Genomic DNA, 6742 nt, shown 5'->3' on the forward strand with positions numbered 1-6742 from the left:
CTGGTGCAGGTCCCGTCCCTATTCTTTTGTCTCTGTTTTTTCCTTTTTCTTTTGCCCCACCCAGGTACGTGGGGAGTTTCTTGCCTTTGGGGAGGTCTGAGGTCTTCTGCCTGCGTTCAGTAAGTGTTCTGTAGGAGTTGTTCCCATGTAGATGTATTTCTGGTGTATTTGTGGGGAGGAAGGTGATCTCCACGTCTTACTCCTCCGTCATCTTGAAGGTCTGTCTCCCATGTAGTCTTTAAATGTTCTTTTCCATATTGACCTTTTTCTTGTGCTGCTGCAACCACTGTGTAAGACGTATTTGTAGATCATTTTATGAGCGAACACATTCCAATCAGCTTATAAAACAAAAGCCTTTAGAACACAACTTATTTTTAAGTTGAGAACGACCTACATTTAGGCAAAATTGTGAAGGGGTGGTTGATGATCCTGTTTTCAGAAACGATAGGATCACTCTAACTGGGATAAAGCAAGTTTACAGTACCAGAAATAGATAATTATATGAGGAAAGTTACTTAACGGAGAGGAGTAACCTCAAATCTTTGTGTATACTCTAAGGAAGATGCTCTGGAAGGATATCCAAAAAACTATTAACAGTGGTTAATTCCAGAGACCAGAGTGGTACTGGAGGGCTGTGAGAAATGGAAATAGACTCTCACTTCTTTCTCTGTATATTTAAACATTGGTTAAATATTTTACAGTGAACACACACACTCATTCTGCCTACAAGACAAGATGCCAATATTATGGACAAAGCAAAGAATAGTAATAAACTATAGATAAAGAAATGATGATATGTGTAAAATAAGATGCTATAAGACTCATTTATATACTGAAGAGGAAAATTATTTTAGTGATTTACACATGGTATGTAAACTAATGCTGCTTTAGCCATTATATTACATTATAAGCTCCAAGAGGATATATCTCTTTATTTATATTTATTCCTAACACCTAGTCCAATAAATGTTATATGCTCAGTAAGCAAGTATTATGTGAATAATGAATAATTTTTTTTAAATTGAGAGTGTGGTATGTTTGAGAGAACAGTTATCACGAGCACTTCACAACATCCCTGAGTATCAATGCCCTCATCTATAAAATGGGAAACTTGCTAACATGAGTAGTTTCAAGACTATAATTATAATAAACTCATAAGTGTCTAAAGTTTTGAGAACTCACATTGAATCTCCAATTATTTATTATACCAACTAAGGATATAAAAAAGTCATCATTCACTGTTACTATTATTTCATAAACCAAAGGACATTTTAACGCCAAAAATGTAAGAGAGACATAATTCAGAATAAATAACAGTTCTTTCTAAGAAAGGACAGTTGGCAACCTTACACCAGTGCGTGCGCACACACAGACACACACAGATGCATGCAAAATTATTTGACAAAGATTCACACCAGCTTTATGAATCAAAGTGCTCAATGAACTTGGGGTTCTCTTCATCTCTAAGATTTTGAGAATCCTTTTTTCATTTTTCTAAATTTGCTTAATATTTTTATTTTCCAATTAGAAAATATGCTCTTATTTTTTAAAAAACTGATGTGTATAAAGTAGAAAATGAAACCCACCTCAAGCCCTTCCCCCACTCCCATTCTCCAAGTGAACCATAATTAAAGTGTGGTGCATCATCTTCTAGACTATCTTCTGTGAATATATAAATATACATATATTGGAATAGCTTTTTTAAAGGAAAAGAGCTTATTCCAGCTTTCTATCAGTTTGCAGAGTAGAGAGCTACATATGTTTTCATGAGCAACTGAACTGGATGTTGATAATCTTTAAGGAAAATATTCGTTGGGCTCAGTTAAGGAGACTGGCTCTTTGGGACACGTTCTTCGTAGTTGGACAGGAGGCCTGATTTGAAAGCTTTCCTGATCTCAGCAGGCAATTCATTTCTGTGTGTTGTATATAAGATCTCAAGATTTTATCTTGGGGTAAAGATCTGCCAAAGAGGAAGATAGAAGCTGAGGCGTGTCCAGAGGTAGAAGATAGGGGGAATATTTGGAGCAGAACTAGAGGGGTGAGTGAAGTCATCCCCCAAGACTAGCAGCCGGAAGTCAAGGAGCTAGAAACCAGGGTCCTGAAGTGGGGTACTGGCCCCCATCAGAGAGCCACATTTGTGTCTGTGTTTGGGGGCACAAATGTAGTGAACGGAAGCACCTTCCTCTCTAGAGGCTCCCATCATCTACTATATATATTTCTCTAAAAGCACACGTCAGGACTAGAAAGCACCTGGAGGTCGGGCCTAAGAGGCCTCTGGGAAGCTGGAGCAGTTGGCTCCCAAATGCCAGTTTGTGTTAGCCTTTTCCCAGGTTTCAAAACGTGAAAGCGACAAAATCCAAGTGTTTTCAAACCACTGACTTAGTGCCCCAGATTTGGTCACAAACACTGGCGATGTTTGCATAGACAAAGGCAAAGATAAGTGGAAGCAACTGGCCTGAATTGGGGTATAATTGATCCCAATTTGTTCTCACTATTTATTCATATTTAGCAAATGAATGCATACATTGACTGGGTTGAGACAACCTCAAAGAATATAGTCCATACACTTTTACCTGTTAAATATCAAGAATGTTGTTCATGCTCAATAAATGAGAAGGGAGGCAAAAAAACAAAACAAAAAAAAGGTCATTTGGTATGAGTTTGGGCAAGTATATTCCCTTTGCAAGTGATTTCTTCATCGTCACAAGGAATGGCAAACACCCCACTCATGGGACTTCCCTGGTGGCGCAGTGGTTAAGAGAGAGTAGTTGTGGCTCGCATAGAGAGCCTGTGAGCCACAACTACTGAGCCCACGCACCACAACTACTGAAGCCCAAGTGCCTAGAGCCCGTGCTCCGCAACAAGAGAAGCTACCACAATGAGAAGCCCGTGCACTGCAACGAAGAGTAGCCCCCGCTTGCGGCAGCTAGAGAAAGCCCGTGCACAGCAACGAAGAGCCAACACAGCCAAAGAATAAATAAATAAATTTATTAAAAAAAAAAAACAACACAGAACCCACGACACCCTTGCCATTAAAAACAAAAACAAAATAACACTCCACTCACATGACACTGTACCACCACCTTACAAATGGCAGTTATCATTAGGAGTTGCACAAAATTTTAATCTGTCAAGTCAGGATATAGCCCCAATGTCCTTCTCCACACAGTGCTCCAGGTAGCCTCTGTTAGTCAGAGCTGGCACCATACATTACACCTATTTGCTGTATTTGGACCCAGCGATCTCTAAGATCCCTCCTAGATCTACCCTACTCTTATTCTTTAAGAAAAACCCATCAAAAAGAGGAAAAATTATATCCTCGAAATAAAGTGTCTATATCAATATGTTTAATCAAAGATCATGATTAACAGAGAAAGGGAACTAATTTTGCCTTCCCTGTGGTCTTACTGTCCCTGGTCTACCTGCCTTCTCAGCTATATTGGACCATGGAAGTTCTCTCTTCTCTTCTGCCATGCATTACCAAGTGAATTCTACATAGAGTGCATCATCTCCCTCCATTCTTTTTCCCAGGTGATCTATGACCTCCCCAAATCTGCTCAACCAACCAAAGAGGTTCATAAGCTTTGGGTTTTGAGGCTGGGCACACACAGAAGGTGTGATGTAGACTTCAGTAGCAACAGCATCCCAAGGAGAATGGGGTGGGTGGGAGTCACCATATCAAAAATATCACTGATGATAGGAATACCCAAGGCTTCTTGTAAGCCACAGAGCAGCAAGCTACATTTCTCTACATGGTTCCTTGAACCTGGGATATTAATTGGTTGCTTAAACAAGTATGATTACTTCCTTAGCAAACTGTGTTGAACAGCATTAAGCAGGTTTCTTTACTAAGTGCTTGTACAACACTTTTAACACTAATATGTATCATGAATCACTAAGAGGAGGGTTAGATTGTGCCTCATTTCTCAAATTTATTGATCTCCATTACCTTTTTGTCAAGGCCTATCTTGTGAGACTAGTGTTCCACGGGACACACACTGGGAGACAAAGCCCTAGCATTCTAAAGACAGATTCCTCATTTTATATGGATAAATTTTAAAAATTAGTCTTCCCCAGAAAGTTTATAGGCAGAACTGGGACAAGCATCCAGGAAGTTCAAAGGTAGGCTTTGATCTTCTCTTAATGCCACAGGGCATGAAGACAGTTCCTAAAGGTTAGGCAAGAGGTTAGTTCCAGCCATATGTGAAAAAAGAGCTTCCTTTTCTTCTGTAGGTCTTGCTCTATGATGTTTAGCAGTGAATACGAATGTTACCAATGGACACTAGAGCTGAAAATCACCTTGGAGGACACCTGCTCTGACTCCCTCATTTCACAGGTAAGGAAACTGTGGCTCAAAAAGAATATACAAGACTTACCCAAAATCACATAATAGAGTTCAGATTAGACCCAAGTCTGATGACACTTGGTTTCCAGTGTGTAATCCAACAAACTGTAACCACTAACTCCTGAACTATTCAAGATAGAAAAGATGGTTTATTGAATTCAAGGTAAGCCATTTGCTGGTGAAAACTACACAGATTATATATAAGTTTCATTTACATGTGTGTTTGTGTGTGTGTGTATGTAGGTAGATAGATAGAAATAGATCACTATTTTAACTCCCGAAGGGGGGCTATCTAAGGATAGGAGTTAGGGAAATAATAGAGAGTGTATGTTATAAACAGTTAAAATGTACCCCAAAAAGTCTTCTACAGAAGTGAAAGAAAAACAACTCAGTCAAGATATTCAAAAGAAAATCTGACTTTTCACTATCACCAATCAGTGGTTCTCCATCCCGGCTGCATGTACGAATCCCCTAGAGGTCTTTTCAGAAACAACCATGTTTGGGGTGTGGCCCGGACACTGGCAGCTTTTAACAACCTCACAGGTGATTTCACTGTGTAGCTAGAGGTGAGACATGCTCACTGAACGTAAGGAATCCAAGGCAGATTCTCTTCACTCCTACATCATCCAGCCTCTGAGTCTACGGGTGGAAAGTCCAGCCGAGAGGTTTTCCAGATGTTCTTTCATGGCTGAGGCTTGCTCACAGCCTCACCCTGAGCGCGGAGCCAGAGCCAATAATTCCCGTCTTCCTTCTGGGCTTCTAGCTGCCCTGGGCTGCCTTATTGGCTTCCGTATCCCTCCTACCATTTGCTGTCAATCCAAAAACCTGGGGAAGCTAAAGTGAAATCCTGCTATTTGTTTATGTGGCAAGAAGCTTGGTGTCTATGCTGAAAAAATGTCCTTGGCCTTTGACAAAGCCGCCTTGGAGATGCCTCTGTCTGTTTTAAATAGGCCATAGACTAGCTGGGAAACCAGTGCTCTCCACCAGGAGCCAATCTGCTGAATCAGCCCATAGGAGCAGAGAGAGACTGTGGTGATTCAAATGCAAGGGTGTTTCTGACTTTTTTTTTTGTATCATTTAGCTTCAGAGGAATGCAGAACTTTTAAGGGAGGCTTTTGGATTTGACTGTGGAGAATAGGTCAAACTGGAAATTGATTTGTGAGACATATTTTCAATTTTCGGGAATACTTGAAATACACTGATGAAGCCCAGTGTATGGAAAGGACATTTATGACATTCATTTTAAAGAAAAGGTCTCGTTATTGGAAGACTAGTGTATTACCCACCTTTAAAAGTCTTGGAGGAGAGTTTGGGACTAGATCTTTGAGACCTCAGAGAGACATCTAGAAGGCAAAGAAAACAAATTCATGGTCTCATTTTTACATGTAAAGAGAAGAGAAAAGTAAAATAATCTTTCTAAATGTAACACAAATCAAATTTAGGAGGCTCATCTATGCTGTGATGAAAAGAAGCAGAGTGGCTGTAGAGAAAATTCAATATTAATTAAGAATAGTAAGGATGTGAGGAGACAACACTGCTATGGGAACAGAAGAAAAATGTAAAATTATGTCTTACCATGGGTTCTGCCCACAGTGGAATATTTGCTGTGTTTAGGGAGCTGTAAAAACACAAGCTTCCTGCCCTCAAGAAATCTGGCCTAAAGAGGCCAGAGAAAGGTACAATGTTAATAGCAAAAGGATGTATAAATACCAATGGCAATTTGAAATACAAAACATATTTCACAATATAAGTGAAAAGTAGGCTCAGGGAGTAAAGGTGACAGGACTCCAGACATGGAAGAAGGTTCTTTTGGTGAGAGTAACCAGGGAAGCATCCACAGAAGTGGGGACCAGGGAGCCAGCTTCTGAAGGAGGGTATAAGATTCAGGAGGTAGGGAGAGCCCTGGGAGGGGCGGATGGCAAAGAGGGCACAGTGGCACCAGTCTGCAGTGTCTTCCTCTCTCTCACCTACACAGCTTTAGGGAGCACGAAGAACATGCAGAGAATCTCTGCTTTGGCATATATTCCTGCTCTGAGGAGCATCAGTAATGTTCTTTGTTTTTTTAATTATTGAAGTATAGTTGATTTACAATATTGTGTTAGTTTCAGGTATACAGCAAAGTGATATATATATAAATCAGATTCTTTTCCCTTATAGGTTATCACAAAACATTGAGTAGAGTTCCCTGTGCTATACAGTAGGTCCTTGTTGTTTATTTTATATATAGTAGTATATATATGTTAATCCCAAACTCGTAAACTCCTAATTTGTCCCTCCCTGCCCCCCCACCTTTTCACTTTGGTAACCATAAGTTTGTTTCCTATGTCTGTGGGTCTGTTTTGTATATTAGTTCATTTGTATCTATTTTTTTTTTTAGATTCCACATATAAGCGATAT

The 6742-nt window shown here is 39.9% G+C and overlaps 1 long non-coding RNA gene across 1 annotated transcript in view; it reads left to right on the plus strand.

Moving 5' to 3' along the window:
- LOC111181768 (uncharacterized) overlaps positions 1–5181 on the plus strand; it is a 198255-nt gene extending 193074 nt beyond the window's left edge. Inside the window, exon 3 of the long non-coding RNA XR_002646593.3 lies at positions 4234–5181. This is a non-coding gene — a long non-coding RNA (uncharacterized LOC111181768). The remainder of the gene's footprint in view (positions 1–4233) is intronic.
- The last annotated feature ends 1561 nt before the right edge of the window (positions 5182–6742 follow it).

The sequence above is a fragment of the Delphinapterus leucas genome, chromosome 2, assembly GCF_059928025.1.
Source record: "Delphinapterus leucas isolate spDelLeu-1000000601 "Yukka" chromosome 2, BTC_Dleu_Yukka2, whole genome shotgun sequence".
Taxonomy (NCBI): domain Eukaryota; kingdom Metazoa; phylum Chordata; class Mammalia; order Artiodactyla; family Monodontidae; genus Delphinapterus; species Delphinapterus leucas.